Consider the following 21202-nt stretch of genomic DNA (forward strand, 5'->3'; position numbering starts at 1 on the left):
TGAGACTCCATCTCAAAAAAAAAAAGAAAACTGATAAGGGAAATAAGAATTGCCTGTAGTATTGAGAGCCTGGTTGAGTTGGAGACCATAAATTTATGGTGGCATAAGTCTGTGCTGCCATGTGATTTAGGCAGCAAGGCTCAGTAATACTGGCATGTTATTGGGAAAGGCAATTGGTTGAATCAATCCATAGCTGGGGTTTTTCCAGGTAGTGTTACAGACCAATGGGTTATTCTTGCCCACTGCACAGAAAAGCCAATACAATGAGATGGCAGTGTTGCAGCAGAGAGTTTAATCATAGCAAGGCAACTGAATGGAAGGATGGGAGATATTTCTCAAATCTAACTCCCCGAGAATTCAGAGGCTAGGGTTTTGAAGGATAATTTGGTGGGCTGGGTCTAGGGAATGAATGCTGCTGATTGGTTAGGGATGAAATCATAGGGACATTGAAATTGTCTTTGTGACCTGAATCAGTTTCTGCATGGGGGGTGTCAGGGAATCACAGGACCCATAGAGTCAGTTCTTTGGCATGGGCCACAGGTACAGCTAGCATCTGCCAGGATGCCAAAGTCTGAAAAATATCTCAAAGACCAGTCTTAGATTTTACAATAGTAATGTTATTTATAGGAGCAATTAGGGTTACAAATCTTGTGACCTCCAGCTATGTAACTCCTGAAGAGTAAACAATTATAGAAAAGCAAGCTAGGGAACAATGGCTTGTTATCGTTTAACTGTGTCTACGTCTTCACAGAATTCAGGCCACTCCCATAATTCTAACCTTGTGGACTCTCATTAGCTTTAGGGAGGCAGTTTTGGTTCCTGAACAGTAAGGGGTTAGTTTTAAGAAGGGACTGCTGTCATCCTTACTTTAAACTATAAACTAAATTCTTCCCATAGTTAGCTTGAACTATGCCCGGGAATGAGCAAGAGTAGTTAGGCCTTGTGAAGTTAGAAGTGAGATAGAGTCAGTTATGTTAGATTTCTCTCATTGTTATAATTTTTGCAAAAGTGATTTCAGTAGTTGCCCAGGAAAGAAGACAGGGTAAAGAAGTTGGGAATATTGCATGAGAGGGCCACCGATAAACCTCGAAATTAGGCTGGATAGGAAGGGAAGTTAAAAACAAGTAGGATTTGATATGAAATGCAGAGGTCCTTAACTTTTCATGCCATAGACCACCTTGCCAGTCTGGTGAAGCCTATTGACCCCTTCTCAAAACATGTTTAAAAATGCATAAAAGATGCTCTTCAATTTACAATGAGGTTATGTTCCAATAAACCCCACTGAAAATATTGTAAGTTGAAAATGCATTTAATATAACTAACCTACTGAACATCATAGTTTTCCTAATCTACCTTAAGTGTGCTCAGAACACTTACTTTATCTTATAATTAGGCAGAATCATCTAACGCAAAGTTAAAATGTTGAATATCTCAGATGCTTTATTAAATACTGCAGTAAAGTGAAAAACAGAATGGTTGCATGCGTATTTGACCTACAGTTTCTACTGAAAATGTATTGCTTTCACTCCATTGCAAAGATAAAAAATCATAAGTTGAACCATTGTAAGTTGAGAACCATCTGTATAAGATTACAAATGAAACCCTTTACATTAAAATACAACTATCAAAATATTTAAACAGACCAAAAGTGTCCCATAGTAATATATGTGCTTCTTTGCATTAAATAACAAAATCTCTGACAGGCTTAAAGAGTATCATAATTTCTACATAGAAATAATGTAGAGGTTTACATATTTGTATCTGATCTGAACTGTAAGATATATAAAAATAGCTGTGGGTCTCAGTTCCTCTGGGAAGGTAAGAGCCTAACTCTGGTGGGCAAGTGGGCACCTTGCTCCAATTTGCAATAATTGCCTTTCTAATTTCATGGACATTAGATGCCACATGGATGAAAGAGGCAAACACCATATCCACATCACATTCTACCCCAAACTTCAGATCCTGGATGTCCTTTTCTGACATGGCAAGCAGGTCCATAGCCACCAGGAAGGTCTACACCCTTTTTGCTGCTCAAAGAGCCATGATTTTCCATTGCTATCACCAGGAGGTCAGTACCTTTCTGCTCCGACTGCAGAGAAATAAGTTATTACATCTGTAGATCTTGCTGCCCCCTTCCATACCTTACAAATGTTCTTGTAGTCCAGCCACAGGCAGTTCTCATCATAGTTTTCCATGTAGGCATTATCCAGTGTGATCTGAAGGTGGCTCCCTTCTTCAGCTCCACCTCCGTGGGGACACTGCTTTGTGTGAGCCCAGTTCAGATCTCAGGCCCGTTAGTGTCCAGAGCCACAGCAGCTAGCCGCTAGAGATTGGGGTCAGAAGCAAAGCTTTCCATAGTTGTGCACATGTTCCCGATGGTCTCTGCGTGGTACTCGTAAGTTCAGACAAGCCATATTAATTCCAGACTTAATCATCAACATTTCCACCAATCAGGAAGCTGGGCCGATAGTACAGATGATGCCAGTGTTCTGGGCTGTGGGGGTGGCCAGTCAGTGTTCAGGCAGCACACATGCTACAGCAGTGTGTCAGCCACCACTGTGGGCAGCTGCTGAGTCTGAAATGAAGGCCCTCCTGGCTTCACTGTGGGGCTTCCACTTGGCTTCTGAGGTCTTCCAGCGTTTTCTGGCTCAGACTACTTGCAAATGCAGAGAGGTCAGGAGCCTAGGGACATTCACTCCTGTCCATTATATATGTTTTATTTCCAGAATGTCTATTTGATTGTTTTCATGTCATCCAAATTATTTTTGATGGTCTTTTATTTCTATATCATATACCAATGTCTTCCTTTATTTCTTTAAACATTTTAACATACTCATTTTATAACTTTTATTTAAAATTTCTGTATCTGAAGTCCTTGTGAGTCTGGTCGTGAGGTTTGAAGATTTTGCTAATTCTTATTCATGCTAGCTCAGTTCCTTGTGTGTTTTGGGTTTTTTTTTTTTTTTTACTTTTAAATGTTTTTAAGTTGACATATAATTGTACATATTCATGGGGTACATACTGATGTTTCAATATATATAATGTATAGTCATCAGATCAGGGCAATTAGCACATCCACCATCTCAAACATTTATCATTTCTTTGTGTTAGGAACATTCAATATCCTCCTTCAAGTTATCTGAAAGTAAGTATTATTGTTAACTATAGTCATCCCACAGTGGTGTAGAACACTAGAACTTATTCCTCCTACATAGCTATAATTTTATATGCTTTTTTTTTTTCTTTTGAGATGTAGTTTTGCTTTTGTTGCCCAGGCTGGAGTGTAGTGATGCAATCTCGGCTCACCGCAACCTCCGCCTCCCGGGTTCAAGCAATTCTCCTGCCTCAGCCTCCTGAGTAGCTGGAATTACAGGCATGCACCACCATGCCCAGTTAGTTTTTTGTATTTTTAGTAGAGACGGGGTTTCTCCATGTTGGTCAGTCTGGTCCTGAACTCCTGACCTCAGGTGATCCGCCCACCTTGGCCTCCCAAACTGCCGGGATTATAGGCATGAGCCAACACACCTGGCCTTAATTTTAAATCCTTTAACAAATCTCTTCCTATCTTCCCATCTCCCATATCCCTGCCAATCTCTAGTATCCTTTGTTCTACATTTTACTTCTATGAGATCAACTTTTTTTTTTTTTGAGACAAAGTCTCACTCTTGTCCCCCAGGCTGGAGTGCAATGGCGCGATCTCGGCTCACTGCAACCTCTGCCTCCTGGGTTCAAGCGATTCTCCTGCCTCAGCCTCTCGAGTAGCTGGGATTACAGGCACCCACCACCACACCCGGCTAATTTTTGTGTTTTTAGTAGAGACAGGGTTTCACCATGTTGGCCAGGCTGGTCTTGAACTCCTGACCTCAGGTGATCCACCCACCTCGGCCTCCCAAAGTGCTGGGATTACAGGTGTGAGCCACCATGCCCGGCGAGATCAACTTTTTTTAGTTTCCACATGAGTGAGAACATGTGGTGTTTAACTTTCTGTTCCTGGCTTATTTCGCTTAACATAGTGTCTTCCAGTTCCATTCATGTTACTGCAAATGACATGATGCCATCTTTTTATGACTGAATAGTAGCCCATTGTGTATATATACACACCACATTTTCCATTTTTTTTCTTTTTGAGACAGGGTCTTGCTCTGTTGCTCAGATTGGAGTGCAGTGGTGCTATCATGGCTCACTGCATGGCTCATTGCAGCCTCAATCTCCTGGGCTCAAGTGATCCTCCCACCTCAGCCTCCCAAGGAACTGGGACTACAGGCACACACTACTGTACTTAGCTAATTTTTAAAATTTTTTATAGAGATGAAATCTTGCTATGTTGCCCAGGCTGGTTTTGAACTCCTTGGCTCAAGCAATTCTGCTTCAGCTTCCCAAAGTGCTGGGATTGCAAGTGTGAGTCACTGTGTCCAGCCTAAATTTTCTTTATCCATTTATCTGTTGTTGGACACCTAGGTTGATTTCATATCTTAGCTATTGTGAATAGTGCTGCAATAAACATGGGGATGCAGATGACTCTTTGGGAAAAAAAATAGCTGTGCTTTTTATTGGTGACAAACCCACAGACATTGCTAGTACTATTGTGGTGTACAGTTTACATTTGTTATTGAAAGAAATGCTAAATTTCAGTTAGTGTTTAGTAAAAGTATACATATTTTCCCCTGTCCAAGTTCATAGACTTCTTGAATTTTATCCATGGCTCTCTATGGGACAGTGGAATCCCAGGTAAAAAAGACTGAAGTGGAGGGAGAAAGTGGAGGAAGTCAAAGAACTGATACACCAAATTGTTTGGACATTGACATGTAAATATTAGAAATAGATATTACAGAACAGAGCCACGAACCTGGTCCCAAACTCTTCAAAATTAATAAGGGGCAGTAACCCCAAAGTAAGAAAATGATAGCCTCGAAGTAAGACAAAAGATGACAAGCCAGGTGGCATGAACATGAAAAGATCAGGGGGTTTTACATAAAGATGGAGGAGTAATTGTTAAGAAGTGGCAGTAGGGAGGCCGGGCATGGTGGCTCACGCCTGTAATCTCAGCACTTTGGGAGGCCGAGGCGGGCAGATCACTTGAGGTCAGGAGTTCAACACTAGCCTGGCCAACATGGTGAAACCTTGTCTCTACTAAAAATATATAAATTAGGTCGGGCATGGTGGCTCATGCCTGTAATCGCAGCACTTTGGGAGGCAGAGGCAGGTGGATCACTTGAGGTCAGGAGTTCAAGACCAGCCTGGCCAACATGGTGAAATCCCATTTCTACTAAAAATACAAAAATTAGCTGGGTGTGGTGGCACACGCCTGTAATCCCAGCTACTTGGGAGGCTGAGGCAGAGAATCGCTTGAACCTTGGAGGTGGAGGCTGCAGTGAGCCGAGAGTGTGCCACTGCACTCCAGCCTGGGCAACAGGGCAAGACTCCATCTCAAAAAAATAAAATAAAATAAAAAATAAATAAATAAAAATACATACATTGGCTGGGTGTGGTGGCATGCATCTGTAATCCCAGCTACTAGGGGGGCTGAGGCATAAGAATCGCTTGAACCTGGGAGCCAGAGGTTGCAGTGAGCCGAGATTGTGCCACTGCCCTCCAGCCTGGGTGACAGAGTGAGACTCTGTCTCAAAAAAAAAAAAAAAAGAAAAAAAAAGTGGCAGTGCGGAGCAAGGAAGATACTAACCTTAACTTCATACCTGAGGGAGGAAGCAAGCTGCAGCAAGAGAAAGCAGTACCCTAAGGAAGGAAGAATCAGATTTTAATTAGGGCAAAGAGGTGGAAGAAATGCATGCACACAAAAAAATGATCGAGGATATAGGGGTAGTTTCTTATCCCTGTAGACTGTGCAGTGGAAAGACTGAGAGAGAGAGGGCCATGTTGGGGGGTAGTGTAGACTAGAATGGCTGCAAATGGATATGAGGGGATAGATTACCAGAGAGGTTTAATTTTTTAATGGTAATATAAACCCACTAGCTAGAGATTATTCTACTGTCCAGAGATAACCAGTGTACCATTAAACATTTGGACTATTTATTGCCATAAACTTTGTCATCATGATAAAATTAAAGGCAACCTAAATTTCTAAAATTGATTAAATAACCATTTAATATCTACAAAAATAAAATGCAGCCAGGCGCAGTGGCCCACACCTGTAATTGTAGCACTTCGGGAGGCCAAGGCAGGTGGATCACTTGAGGTCAGGAGTTCGAGACCAGTCTGGCCAACATGGTGAAACCCCATCTCTACTAAAAATACAAAAATTAGCTGGGCATGGTGGCACGCACTGCAGCCTGGGCAACCAAGTGAGACTCTGTCTCAAAAAAAAATTAAAAAATAATCCAGGCACTGTGGCTCACGCCTGTAATCCCAGCACTTTGGGAGGCCGAGGTGGGCAGATCTCAAGGTCAAAAGATTGAGACTATCCTGGCCAACATAGTGAAACCCTGTCTCTACTAAAAATACAAAAATTAGCTGGGCATGGTGGCGCATGCCTGTAGTCCCAGCTACTCGGGGGGCTGAGACAGGAGAATCGCGTGAACCCGGGAGGCGCAGGTTGCAGTGAGCCGAGATCACACCACTGCACTCCAGCCTGGCAACAGAGTGAGACTCTGTCTCAAAAAAAAAAAAAAGAATAAAAAAAGAATAAAAAATATGCTCTCAATATTGCCAATGAAAAGAATGAGTAGGAGAATTTTTAATAATGTTGAAAATTGTCATGATAGAAATGAAATGAGCTGGGTGTGGTGGCCCTCGCCTATAGTCCGATTTACTGGGGAGGCTGAAGCCAAGAATTGCTTGAGCACTGGAGTTCGAGGCCAGCCTGGGTTACATAGCAAGATCCTGTGTCTAAAATAAATAAATATATATATATATATTTTTTGAGACGGAGTCTCGCTCTGTCGCCCAGGCTGGAGTGCAGTGGCCCAATCTCGGCTCACTGCAAGCTCCGCCTCCTGGGTTCACGCCATTCTCCTGCCTCAGCCTCTCCGAGTGAGTAGCTGGGACTACAGGCGCCCGCCACCGCGCCCGGCTAATTTTTTTGTATTTTTAGTAGAGACGGGGTTTCACCGTGGTCTCGATCTCCTGACCTCGTGATCCGCCCGCCTCGGCCTCCCAAAGTGCTGGGATTACAAGCGTGAGCCACCGCGCCCGGCCAATAAATAAATATTTTTTAAAAAAGAATATTAAATGAAAGGAATCAGGACGACAAACTGTATATAATTCAAATTTTATTAAAATTTATATCTGCATAGAAAAATACATCAAAAATTATATAACAGTTACTTCTGAGTGGTGGGATTATAAGTTATTTTAATCTTCATATCTTCCTTATTTTCACATTTCATCTCTTTTATATATCTTTTTATAATTTTTATAGGTTAAAAAATAGAGCCTTTAGGAAATTAGATACAGTCAAACACCTCAAAACCTCATGTCTAAAAATTGAAAATGTATACTTTACTTACTCTGGAGGTATATATTCTCTAGAATAATTTTTTATTAAAGTTAAAATGTGATAAATAATTTAAATACCAAGAAAATGGTTAACAGAAAACTGTGTAGGACACAGTTTCTCTTATTTGGATTTCACTGGATCTCTCAAGCTTAATAGGTTGTATTTATTCTTTATTTTTGAGACAGGGTCTTGCTCTGTTGCCCAGGCTAGGATGCAGTGGCACAAACACAGCTCACTGCAGCCTTGACCTCCTGGACTTCTCGCACCTCAGCCTCCCAAGTAGCTGGGACCACAGACTTGTGCTACCATGCTTGGCTAATTTTTAAAATTTTCACAGAGGCGGGTCTCACATTGTGTTGTCCAGGCTGGCCTTGAATTCCCATGCTCAAGTGATCCTCCCACCTTGGCGTCCCCAAGTGCTGGCATTATAGACATGATCCGCCGTGCCTGGCCAGTTGTATTTATTCTATGTTAAATAGAATGGTCAAATAAATTTAAGGTTCTATTATATGAATCATCCATTAACCATAAATCTACAAAGAACATTAACATAGTTTTTGAGCATATTGTACTTCCTGAAATATGACTGTTTAGTAAGATAGGCAATAATACAATGGACAAGACTGATATCACTAGTTGATAGAAGTGTTTACTGTGTACAGTTGACCCTCTATTTTTTATTTTTTTTTGACGGAGTTTTGCTCTTGTTGCCCAGGTTGGAGAGCAGTGGTGTGATCTGGGCTCACTGCAACCTCTGCCTCTCGGATTCAAGCGATTCTTCTGCCTCAGCCCCTGGAGTAGCTTGGATTACAGGCGTGCACCACCATGCCCAGCAAATTTTTTTGTATTATTAGTAGAGATGGGGTTTTACCATGTTGGCCAGGCTGGTCTCAAGCTTCTGACCTCAGGTGATCCACCCACCTTGGCCTCCCAAAGTGCTGGGATTACAGGCGTAATCCGGGCCGACCCTCTATATCTGTGGGTTTCATGTCCATGGATTCAACCAACTGCAAAACAAAAATACTAGGAAAAGAACAATTAAAAATAACAGTACAACAATAAGAAATGACAAATAAAAATCAGCAACTATTTACAACATGGCATTTACATTGTATGTATTTGTTTTTTGTTTTTGCTTTTTTTTTTTTTTTTTTGAGACCAGAGACCAGGTCTTGCTCTATCACCCAGCAGCTGCAGTGGAGTGGTGTGATCTTGGATCACTGCAACCCCTGCCTCCAGGACTCAAGCGATTCTCCCACGTCAGCCTCCTGAATAGCTGGGATTACAGGCGCGTGCCAGCATGCCTGGCTAATTTTTTTATTTTTATTTTATTTGAGACAGTCTCGCCCTGTCACCCAGGCTATAGTGCAATGGTGCAGTCTCAGCTCACTGCAACCTCTGACTCCCGGGTTCAAACAATTCTCCTGCCTCAGCCTCCCGAGTAGCTGGGATTACAGGTGCCTGCCACCATGCCCAGCTATTCGTTGTATTTTTAGTAGAGACAGGGTTTTACCATGTCGGCGAGGCTTGTCTCACACTCCTGACCTCGTTGGCCTCCCATAGTGCTGGGATCACAGGCATGAGCCACTGCACCAGCCTAATTTTTGTATTTGTAGAGACGGGGTTTCACCATGTCGCGCAAGCTAGTCTCGAACTTCCGGACTCAAGCAATTTGCCTGCTTTGGCCTCCCAAAGTAGTGGGATTACAGGCATGAGCCACTTCGTCTGGCCACATTGTATTAGGTATTGTAAGTACTCTAGAGATGAAAATTACTTAAATTACAATCATGCACAGTATAATTACCTTTTATGGCCAAAGATGGACCTCATACATGATAGTGGTTCCATAAGATTACAATGCACCATTTTTACTGTATCTTTTTTATGTTTAGATGCATGTATACTTACTATTGTTTTACACTTGTCTACAGTATTCAGTACAATAACGTACTGTACAGGCTTGTACATATATATATATATATATACACATATATCTCAAACCATCCTTTGCTGGCATTAAACTCTCCAGCTGTAAGTTCTTCACCTTGCCAAGTGCAGTGGGAGCACTCCAGCACTTTGGGAGGCTGAGGTGAGAGGATCACTTGAGTCCAGGAATTTGAGACCAACCTGGGTAACAGAGAGAGACCCTGTCTCCACGTAAAAAGGAAAAAAAAAAAGCCAGTTGTGTGTGGTGGCATGCACCTGCTAGTTGCAGCTACTTGGCAGGCTCTTGGGCTCAAGTCATCTGTGTGTCTTGGCCTCCCAAAGTGCTGGAATTATAGGTGTGAGCCACCACTCCCTGCCGTGCTGGTTTTTTTGTTTTTGTTTTTTTTTGTTTGTCTTTTTTTTTTTTTTTTTTTTTGAGATGGAGTCTTCACTCTGTGGCCCAGGCTGGAGTACAGTGGTGCAATCTTCGCTCACTGCAGCCTCTGCCTCCTGGGTTCAAGCGATTCTTCTGCCTCAGCCTCCTGAGTAGCTGGGATTATAGAAGCCTGCCACCACGCCTGGCTAATTTTTGTGTTTTTAGTAGATATGGGGTTTCACCATGTTGGTCAGGCTGGTCTCAAATTCCTGACTTCGCAGATCACATATTTTTTTAACTGAAGGGATCTGATGGACTTAACTTATTTGAATGTAGTGGCTCACAATGTTGTGTTTACTGATATGCATAGAAACACCCAATTTTATTAACAGTTATAGCTAATGCATAATGACAAGCGCTATATTAAACATTTTATATGCATTATTTCTTTGCTTGTTCTTCTTTTTTTTCTTTTAGATGGAGTCTCCATCTGTCACCCAGGTTGAAGTGCAATGGCGCGATCTAGGCTCACTGCAACCTCCACCTCCCGGGTTCAAGTGATTCTCCTGTCTCAGCCTCCCGAGTAGCTGGGATTACAGGTACCTGCCACCATGCCCGGCTATTTTTTGTATTTTTAGATTTTTAGTAGAGATGGGGTTTCACCATGTTGGCCGGGCTGGACTTGAACTCTTGACAGCCAGTGTTCTGCCCACCTCAGCCTCCCAGAGTGCTGGAATTACAGGCGTGAGACACCTCATCTGGCCTGCATTATTTCATTTAATGCATGTAAAGTGTCTCTAAAGCATATGCTCTGACTGGAATACCCTGAATTTAATCACAAAGAGAACATATGAGAGCACTGAAGAATCATGAAGACATTATATATCTATATGGACAGGTGGGCTACGTTCGTGGCAGCAGGAAACGGCCCTGTTCTGTTACAGCACTAGCCAGAACACAATAAAACCAAATTATGAAGAAATACAATATCTTATGTTAGAAATTAAATCAACTTAAAAAATTCACAGATGATTAAAAAAATTTTATTCTATAAATTTCAAACATGTACAAAAATAGAGAAAGAGTATAATAAACTCTCAAGAGCCCATCATCCAACATTAACAATTATCAACTTCAGGCTAATCTTGTTTCATTTCTACCCTTCAACCACTTCCTTTGTTTTCTGTATTATTTTGAAACAAATCTCAGTCATCAAATCATTTCATCCATAAATAACTCAGTATATAGTATATATGTCTAAAAGATACAGCCTCTTTAACAACAAAAAGAGCCACAATGCCATTATCACACCTAACAAAGTCCCAATTATTTTTTAATACATGAAATGCCTGTGTTTAAACATATATCTCATAAATTCATTTTTTTTAAACAATACTGAATGAGAATCCAACTGTGATGCAAACATTGAGAATGTTGATATATCTTTTCAGTTTCTTGATTTATAGGTTACCCATTCATCTCGTTTGGTTGGTTTCTTTCCTTGCAATTTATTTGTTATAGAAATCATTTGTAGAGTTTTCCATAGTCTGGATTTTGCTGATTGTATCTTTGTAATGTAGTTTAACATATTTCTTTGTCATCTGTAAATTAGTAATTATATCCAGAGGCTTTATCAAATTCATATTCATTTTTGTTGTTTTCAGACAAGAGTCTGAAATAGGCAGTGGCAAATTCTTTCTTCAGGGACATATAATATCTCATCACCTCTTTTTTGGATGTTCGCAGTCACTGATATTTATTGCCTATATATTAATTCATTAGAATGTTGCAAAATGATGATCTTCTAATTATGCCAATCTTTTTTCATTGTTAACTGGAATATGTCAATAAAGACAAACTTTTTATCACCTTTTATTTGGTTATGTCAGTACAGTTGGTATTGGAAAGTCCCTTTATTTGCAGTTCTGAAACTGATGATTAGCATCCTTTAATATCTATATTAAATTCAGTTTTTAAAAGCATCATTCTGAATTCATAGATTTGAAGACATATTATGTCTTTTTCTCCATTTTTTCTCTATCACACGTCAATAATAGTCAAATTTTCCATCTTTGGAAAGTGAGAGACTCTCCAAGTTAACTCCTGAGTTCCTTTTTTTTTTTTGAGATGGATCTCCCTCTGTCACTCAGGCTGGAGTACAGTGGCGAGATCTCGGCTCACTGCAACCTCCGCTTCCCAGGTTCAAGCAATTCTCCTGCCTCAGCCTCCTGAGTAGCTGGGATTATAGGCACCCGATGCCATGCCCAGCTAATTTTTGTATTTTTAGTAGAGATGGGGTTTCACCACGTTGGCCAGGCTGGTCTCGAACTCCTGACCTGAAGTGATCTGCCTGTTTAGTAATCCTCGCTGGGATTAAAGGCGTGAGCCACTGCGCTTGGCCTCCTGAGTTCTTTTAACACAACTCCAGCAGTCTTGCTACCTGTTATAGCAACGTACAACAAGCTCATCTTGTATATTTCCTGTCTCAGATCTGTTTCCTTTTAGTGGTAAGTGGTATTTAGAGGCCACAATCTGGGCCCTAGGGGTAGGGTTCATAGATTTTGATGTGTATGAATCATACTTGGAGTTTCTGTGTTTTCTTTCACAGTGGTTCCCATTTGACTAAGAGTGAAATCCTTTCAATAACCCATTAAGCCCTACATAAGCTGCATGCCTTGCTTCCTTTCTCACTATGCATGCTCCTTCCTATGGGCCACTGCTATGGAAATGCCCTTTTCCCAGATATATGCACAGATCAATCTCTCACCCTCTCTCTGTTAGGTGAGAGATTGAGCTATGTGCATATCTAAATCTCTGCTTAATTAATCTCAACTTTTCATTGAAGCCTATTCTGTCAACCCCATTTACTTCAATTGCCTCTCAGATGAGAGAATCCCCATTTGAAACTGCAATACTAATTGTCTCCCCAAACCCACTCCCGATGTCTCATATTCTATTTTTTCTGTGTCATTTCTCATTTTTTAACATAGTTTATAATTTATTTATTATATAATGTCCTTCTCCTCTTCCTACAATGTAAGCTCCACAAGGGCAGAGGTTTCTGTTTGGTTCACTACTGTATCTCTAGTGCCTAGGATAGTACCTATACATGGTAGGCATTCAGGATATTTGTTCAATGAACAAATGAATGCAAACCTTAGTATATTTCTGAATCATCACACATGTAGTCTATCAGTATGGTTCAATCTCCCGAGGAACAGATTGAATTGAAAGCAAACAATATCCTTCAAGAAAGTGAGCTATATCAACATGTGGGGACAAGTCCATGAATTTCAAAACTATCCTGACATTTCTGGGCATGTGGCCAAACTCTGAACAATGTTTGTGTCCCTCCCTCTCTCCTTCCCTCCCTCCCTTCCTTTCTCTTTTTCTTTCTCTCCCTTCCTCCCTTTCTCTCTCTCTTTCTCTTTTCTCTCTTTCTTTCTCTTGAGATGGGGTCTTGCTGTGCCTAGGCTGGTCTTAAACTCCTGGGCTTAAGCGATTCTCCTGCCTCAGCCTCTGGAGTAGCTGGGATTACAGGTGCGTGCCACCAAGCCAGGCTAATTATTGTATTTTTAGTAGAGATGGGGTTTCACCATGTTGGCCAAGCTGGTCTCAAACTCCTGACCTCAAGTGATCTGCCCGCCTCGGCCTCCCAAAGTGCTGGGATTACAGACGTGTGCCACCACACCCGGCTGCTTTTTTCTTCTTTTTAAGGGCTAGTCAGTCAGTATACACTCACTTTTGAAAAAGAAACATAACATAAACTCAGAATCTCCATCAGCAATGAAATTCAAGTCAGAATTACGATGTATCTCAAGGAGTACACCTTACTATTGCTCCAGAGTAGTTTAGTGTGTTTAATGCTTATGTTCTCATTGAAGCAATTAAACTAATCAACTATTAGCAACAATTCCCAAACTGTACTTTTGTTAGTTTTTATTTTATTTATTTTGTTCTTTGAGATGGAGTCTTGCTCTGTCACCCAGGCTGGAGTGCAGTGGCATGATCTTGGCTCACTGCAACATCTGCCTCCTGGGTTCAAGCAATTCTCCTGCCTCAGCCTCCCGAGTAGCTGGGATTACAGGCGCGTGCCACCACACCAGGCTAATTTTTGTATTTTTAGTAGAGATGGGGTTTCACCATGTTGGCCAAGCTGGTCTCAAACTACTGACCTCAAGTGATCTGCCTGCCTCGGCCTCCCAAAGTGCTGGGATTACAGGCATGAACCACTGTGCCGGCCTTAATCAACTACTTTTATACAAAGGTACAGGTTGGGGCCAGGTGCGGTAGCTCACGCCTGTAATTCCAACACTTTGGAAGGCTGAGGCAGGCAGATCACAAGGTCAAGAGATCGAGACCATCCTGGCCAACATGGTGAAACCCTGTCTCTACTAAAAATACAAAAATTAGTTGGGCGTAGTGGTATGCGCCTGTAGTCCCAGCTACTCAGGAGGCTGAGGCAGGAGAATCACTTGAACCCGGAAGGCAGAGGTTGCAGTGAGCTGAGATGGCACCACTACACTCCAGCCTGGCGACAGAGCACAACTCTGTCTCAAAAAAAAAAAAAAAAAAAAAAAAATGGTTGATTAAAATTATTTGGTATAGGTGTGGCCACTCACATCAATAATCCCAGCTACTCAGGAGGCTGAGGCAGCAGGACCACTTGAGGTCTGTAGTTCAAGACCAGCTTGGGGTACACAGTGAGCTGTCATTTCATTGCTTAAAAAAAAAAAAAGTGTCTTGGTGAGGAGACTCACACTTGTAATCTCAGCACTTATGGAAGCCAAGCTGGAAGGATCACTTGAGGTCAGGAGTTTAACAGCAGCCTGGGCAACATAGTGACACCCCATCCCTACAAAAAGTAATACAAATCAGCTGAGCTTGGTGGCACATGCTGGAGGATCTCCTGGTTATTTGGGAGGCTGAGTGGGAGGATCCCTTCAGCCCAAGAGTTCAAGGTGGCAGTGAGCTATGATTAGGCCACTGCATTCCAGCCTGGGTGAGAGTGAGAACCTGTCTCTAAAAGAATTAATGATGATAATAATAATGATAATGTTATTTGGCCTATATTTTTGTTACTGCTCATATCCATATTTTTAATGTACTCAATGTGTTTTTATTGATGGTATGGCCTTCAGTTATGAAAAATATGGATATGAGCATAATAAAGACACAGTGCAAATAACTTTAAATAACTTTTTCTTTTTTTTTTTTTGAGAAAGGGTCTCACTCTTGCCCAGCTAGAGTGCAGTGGCACAATCATAGCTCACTGCAGTCTTGAACTCCTGGGCTCAAGCAATCCTCCCATCTCAGCCGCCACGTAGTCAGATCCTTCAAGTAGCCCAGCTAATTTTTTAACACTTTGTAGAGATGGTCTTGCTATGTTGCCCACTGGTCTCAAATTCCTGGCTTCAAGCAATCTTCCCACTTTGGCCTCCCAAAGTACTGGGAGTTTACAGGCATGAGCCACTGCACCTGGCCTAATCAACTATTTCTGTACAAAGGACAATTTGGGGTTTGTTGCTAATAGTTGGTCACTTTAACTGCATCAATAAGAACATAGGCATAAAACACACTAAATTTCTCAAGGGCAATAGCAAGGTGTGTTCTTTGGGGTATAATCTAAATTCTGACTTTTGAATCTCATCACTGATAATGATTCTGGGCTTACATTCTACTTCTTTTTGGGGTATTCAGAATATGAATTTTGGGGGTATATAGTCAGGCCACAACAGCTTCCAAATTTTCTCATTTCTATCTCTTTTGGAGAATTTAAATCACACCACCAGTTCCACCCTAAAAAAACATGTTGAACTCCATTCCATTAGATATTTTATGGATGCCATTACATTGTCCTAGGCACCAAGTTTAAAGAGAGATTAAAGGGAAGTCTCTGCTTTAGAAGAAGTGACACTCCAGGTCCAGAAGGGAGAAACCAATAATCACAACATGTTATATGGCTCATTCCATAGTATAATTGGAGAGGGGCTTATTCTACCTTGTTTTCAACAGCACATTTCTATAGCACATCTGATCCTCCGTCATTACCTGTGACAATTTTCCAGCCCTCTCCTGCTTTTTTTTTTTTTTCCTTCCCTGATCAGCTTGGGATTACAAGGTCAATACAGTAACTTTAGCACTTTTACCTGCATCCTCAGTACTCTTGGCCCATTATTCCTCTGCTCCTCCTGGTCAGTTTATCCCCGATTTTGGATTAATCCAGTTTATCTGCTTTCTGATCCCAAGGAGATAAGCACCACACAATACTGAAGAAATATGCTGATTATCTTTGTTAAAATTGGTGGTTTTCAGCCTCAGCTGATACTTTATCAATGCTAGGCAAATTTATAACTTGTCCATGGTCAGCTCCATTTTCTCCAAATCTGCAGTGTCTGATGAAAAAGCCTTATCATACTTCCTAAATTCCTCATCTTATTCTCTCCTGATCACTTCGTCTGTTACTTTGCAAAGTCATGATCAGACACTAACTTCTTCAGTTTTCATGTTGACCAATGGTCTGTATTAAATCCAAGGCAATTTCCAGCAAGTTTTGCTTGGTTCTTATCCTTCTTTTTCACTCCAGGCATCCTTGGTTTTCTACTTAGTTTCTGTTCCTAACAAATATGGCCCTTGAACTTGGCAGCAGATTCCTGCATCCTGATTTTTGTCTCTTGGCACAAATTATTCTCTAGGATTTGAATAAACCTGGAATGTCCTAATCCTGAAAGGCCACAGGGTTCAACTCTTGGACTTCTTTTTTCTCTATTGGTGATCTCATCTAATCTTATGGCTTTAAATATGCCTTCCATATGTTGATGACTCCCAATTTTCTTTAGTCAGACCTCTCCTCTGAACTGTGGACCTCTATATCTAACTGCCTACTCAAAAATCCCAATTTGAATATCATGTGCTATTTAAACTTAACATGTTCAAAATCAAGCCAACAAAAAACATTTTTGGGAGTGAGGGATATAGTCATTATCTTGATTGTGTTGACGGTTTCATGAGTATATTCCTATGAAAAGACCCATCAAATTGTATATTTTTAAATGTACACATTTTTGTACATCAGTTATACTCACTACAGGAGGCAAGAACAGTTTCCTGATCTCAGTGAAGTGATGCACATTTGTAAATTATTATTGCCTTCAAATAATAATTTTTTTGCATATTCTGAAGTGCCTTTTCCATTGCTCTTTTGAAGAGAACTACAATAAATGAAGTAACAAGAAAGATAAAGTTCTCAAATAGGTTGGACTGGATTGTACTTGATTTGGGATTCTGATTAAACCCGCATAACTCTGACAAACTCAGCTATATGGCATGCTGAGACCTCAGCAGTGGAATAGTAGTACAGAGAGGAGACCAGGACTCATGGGAGTAGGACAAGGAGTCTGGTCCTCATACTGAAAATGTATCCTCTTCTGCCCCAAGATGCTCTCTACAAGATGTTACTCTACAGGGTGGAGTAAGTGGCAATATTCAGACAGTTAAGTCGTGTATACTAATATATACTTATAACTAAGTACTGTGAGTATTGTTTGGATCCAGAACCAAGCTTTTGGAAAGGTAGGAAGGAGGGTCCCACTCCCATTAAAGGACTGGCAAAAGATAAACAGGTTATTCTAGTAGGCTGATTCAAACAAAGGCTCTAATCCCAACTGGGAAACTGTTACAAAAACCACGAAAACAGCTAAAAGCTCTTTCACACACACAGGGCAGTGAGGATTGATGTTAGTTCACAGGACACTTAACTGGGGAGCCGAGCACAGTGGATATTGGGTTTCTGGCAATAGAACCAATTTCAGAAAGCACCAAATGGTAGGTTTGAGCTTACCGTATTTTAAGATTACCTGGAAGCCTGGTGTAAGGCAGAGGAAAATTCCTGCTGGCTGAAGTCACTAAAGTCAGACATGTAAATTATCTTTCAACTTCTGAAACCAATCAGAATCAAGCATATCCCAGTCTATTATAGTCAAGCTCCTTAAGGATCTTTTTTTTTTTAGCCTGGTCTGTTGCCCAGGATAGAGGATAGAGGTGCTCTGGAGGGTAAACTTATGCAACTGATCTTAACCAATATTGCCTGAGTTTTTAGGAGGCTATTACAGACTGACAGCCTCCTGTGTGATTAGAAATTGCCATCAAGGAGTCAGTAACTGAAACTGAGCTTTCAAGTTCAATTCAAGTTAAACCTTTTTGGATCTGACTGCTCATTACAGGAATAATCTTACATTTGTAACTTCCCTGCTCAAGAATCTTAAGGGTATTTATAACATCACAGTTTTCTGTCCTACACCTATCCACCCTGTTGGTACCCAAATCCTCAATATTTGTCTCAGTCTCTGACCCATACTGTCTTTGCTCAGTTATTTCTTAGGCCTATTGTCCCAACATGTGTGCTGGTTTAGACTCAAATCCACTTGTTCTATTTTCAAGAATTCTTCATAGCTTGACTTTTCCTTGGCATCTTGTGCCACTATTGACAAAATGGTGTTTTATTTCAGGAGTCTTGGCAGAGCCTAGCACAGGCCAGTGCATATAAATGTTGAGTAATTTCGATAATGTGACATATTAAAAGATCTATTGGGAAGCAAGGGAAGTAGAAGGAGCTACAGGAAAAGCGGTCAGAGGGCTCCAAAGCAAAATAGTCTATTTCACAACTTTGTCTTGTTTGCTAGCTTTAACAAAAGGGTAATGGCACTCTTCCTTGAAAATTGGAATCTCAATAGTCTTTTACCACATACTGCATAACATTAAGTGCCTGGCCTTATTCTAGGCACTCTTGAACTAATGAAATACAGATCCTAAAATTTTATGCAGAAGTTGCAGGAGGGGGAGAAAGAATGATTAACAAGAGTTTTAAGTACAGCAGGTAAGGGCATCGGAGATCAAGGGTATAAATATAAACGCAAGCAATGCTTTCACTGCCATCTTACACACACTACCTTCATAGTGAAGGTGCATTTTCTATCTCCAAATGTTACATGCCTAAGGCTTCTCTCTCATTTGGTAGTATCAGATAGTATTATGTAACCCATCCTGCCAAATGACCTCTTCCTAGATTTTAGCAAGCCTGAATGTCTTTACCAGATTGTTTTATCAGTGACCTTCCCTCATGACCATACTTAACAACCTATTATTGTTCTATTGTGCTCCTTATTTTCTGTATCTCATTCCCCCATTTCTCAACTTAGGCATCCAGGCTTTCAAAATTATAGTTACATCAAAACTAAATATTCCATGATTTGCTTAGTAACAATTACTTTTAATTCCTGTCTCTCCACTCTTACACTGATCCAAAAACCCTTACATTGTACCCTGCACAAACCCGAAACAGTCATTCAGAGTAATTTGATTAGAAGGCTGGTTAGTGGATTTTCCATTTAATGCTCCCCATGTTATTTCAGGACCTATTTAAAAGTAATAACAAAAAGCAACATAATCCAAAATTACATGTTTTATTTTCATGTTTGTAAAACGAAGAGCTTTTTTCTGGATGGTTCTCTCATCAGCTTTTCACACAACAGTCAAGTAAACCTCGTGGCACTAGCCCTGGAAAAGGAAAAACACGAGATTCTTAGAAGGCTACCAACATTACAACAGCTTATGTAAAAGCATTAAAAAAAAAAAAAAAAAGTATTGTCCTTATAACGGTCCATCTCAGAAGCCAGATCCGTAAAAGTTTTTTTTTTCAACAGAAGTTCAGGTTCGGGATAAGATCATCACAGATAAGACCAAGGACACCATATTCACTAATCGCTAAACAGAAAAACTCCACTTACAGAAATCGTTGCAACTTTGGAACTTCCAAGACAATTTGGCCTCTATCAATGGGCAGACAGCGACCCTCACTGTTGGCAGAAAAAAAAAACCCCAGGATTTTATAACACAACTATTATAAAATCACGGCAACAAAATTTACTCCACCTCTGAATTACTGGTCTTAATCTCAGAAGCCGAATCCGTACTTATTTTTCTTCAGGTTATCAGCTTCGGGATAGGTTTCATCATTGATTAGACCAATCAGACCTTGTACATGTACACACAATACATTAAAGTGCACTTCTGTGACACTGACCATAACCAAGGTAAAGCTAAAAGGCAAGTATTATAGTACAAATACTACAGAACTTTTAAGCCATACAACCTACTTCAAAATGAAGCTGCTAGTCAGTGACATCCGACATTCATTATCTTCACTGGCTACTCGTCCACACTCAGAATGCTGTTCAATGACAAAACAAATTTGGTTTAGACTAGGCGTGGATTAAATGCTATGCTCAATCATAAAGTACTAAAACAAAACATACCTGTGAAGAGTGTCAGGTTTTAACCAAGCGGTTTTCCATTAAATATTCTCCGAGATGTTCTGGAATTTTTTTCGTGTATCTAACAAAAAAAAAGTAAATTTCAAACGATGCAACAGTTCTAAATCAACAGGTTTACTCCTTTAGTTTGAAAACTAAGGGTAACTAAGCTCTTACCTTTGCATCTTCACAGACCTGCTCCGCTGTGCCACTGAAGACAGGGCCATTGTTCCTGCGGGAAATTGGTATTTAAGCATTCTCGCAGAAATGTCACACTCCAAGGTGTTTTTCCACACAAAACGCTTCCCCTTCATTAATCCGAACTGCACACAACGCCGCCTTCGAACAGCTCAGTCTCAATAGAGGGTCGAGGCTTCCCATTTTAAAACAACGCCGACGAAAGGCCTTCGCCATTTTAGTAAAGGCCCCTTGCTCTCAAAACTAACCCTCCGCCCCAATTAAGGTGGTTTTTCCGCCGCCGCTCAGGCACATGCCGGAGGCCAGCAAGCTCGGCGCCCGTGGACGATCAGCGGTCTCCTGGCGCCAAAACTCGGAGCCTGTGGCCGTCACGACTCAACCTCAGTACATGTGGCGGTCGGGCCGCACGTTTCCCACGTGCAAGCTTTCAACTCTCAGCACTATAAGTTCTTCACTAAGATGGCTTCACAAGATTAAAGCTCTTAACTCGGCCTGCTCCACCATCTTTCGCTCGGGTACTAGCCCACAACACCCACTCACCTACTCACCTACCACACGACCAAACGATCGCGAAGGCCGACGTAAAAGACCGAGATGCACGGCCAGTAGCTCCTTATATAGCCTCCCGGCGTCAGACCGAGGCCGTCCCGCCCTCTCGCACCTATTGGACATGGAAGTAGACAGGGGTGTGGTCGCGAATTAGCGGGAGCGCGCGCGGCGGCTCTTCTGAGGCCCGTTCCGCGTTGTGGCGCGCCCGCCGCAGGCCGGCCGCGCTCCCGGCCATTTCCCGGCGCGCGCCCGCAGGCGCACTGCGAAGCGCCGCTTGCGAGTCTGGCGGCCGATTTGGCCCTACGTGGCGCGGGTGTGGCGCCAGAATTCAAACAGCTGCAGTTGGAAACGACGCTTTCGCCTGCCACAAGCCAAGTCCGTCCAGGGCAG

The 21202-nt window shown here is 41.5% G+C and overlaps 1 long non-coding RNA gene, 2 other non-coding genes and 1 pseudogene across 5 annotated transcripts; all 4 read right to left on the reverse strand.

Annotated features, from left to right (window-relative positions):
* Nucleotides 1-499: 499 nt before the first annotated feature.
* On the reverse strand, nt 500-15910 carry LOC116476729 (pyruvate kinase PKM-like; annotated as a pseudogene).
* A 2104-nt stretch (nt 15911-18014) lies between these two features.
* On the reverse strand, nt 18015-20935 carry LOC116469457 (uncharacterized). 3 transcript variants are annotated; one of them, XR_004248269.2, is made up of 6 exons: nt 20812-20935; nt 20243-20297; nt 20069-20147; nt 19910-19983; nt 19541-19609; nt 18015-19310 (listed from the first exon to the last, which is right to left on the reverse strand). It is a non-coding gene; the product is annotated as an uncharacterized LOC116469457 (long non-coding RNA). The 3 variants fall into 3 exon arrangements; XR_004248270.2 differs by having other exon boundaries at nt 20804-20927; XR_004248268.2 differs by lacking the exon at nt 20812-20935 and having other exon boundaries at nt 20243-20328.
* LOC116477663 (small nucleolar RNA SNORD50) lies at nt 19416-19489 on the reverse strand. Its single transcript, XR_004250583.1, has one exon. It is a non-coding gene; the product is annotated as a small nucleolar RNA SNORD50 (small nucleolar RNA).
* On the reverse strand, nt 19705-19774 carry LOC116477669 (small nucleolar RNA SNORD50). The gene has a single exon (XR_004250584.1). It is a non-coding gene; the product is annotated as a small nucleolar RNA SNORD50 (small nucleolar RNA).
* Nucleotides 20936-21202: the final 267 nt, after the last annotated feature.

This window comes from Hylobates moloch, unplaced genomic scaffold (genome assembly GCF_009828535.3).
Source record: "Hylobates moloch isolate HMO894 unplaced genomic scaffold, HMol_V3 SCAFFOLD_2, whole genome shotgun sequence".
Taxonomy (NCBI): domain Eukaryota; kingdom Metazoa; phylum Chordata; class Mammalia; order Primates; family Hylobatidae; genus Hylobates; species Hylobates moloch.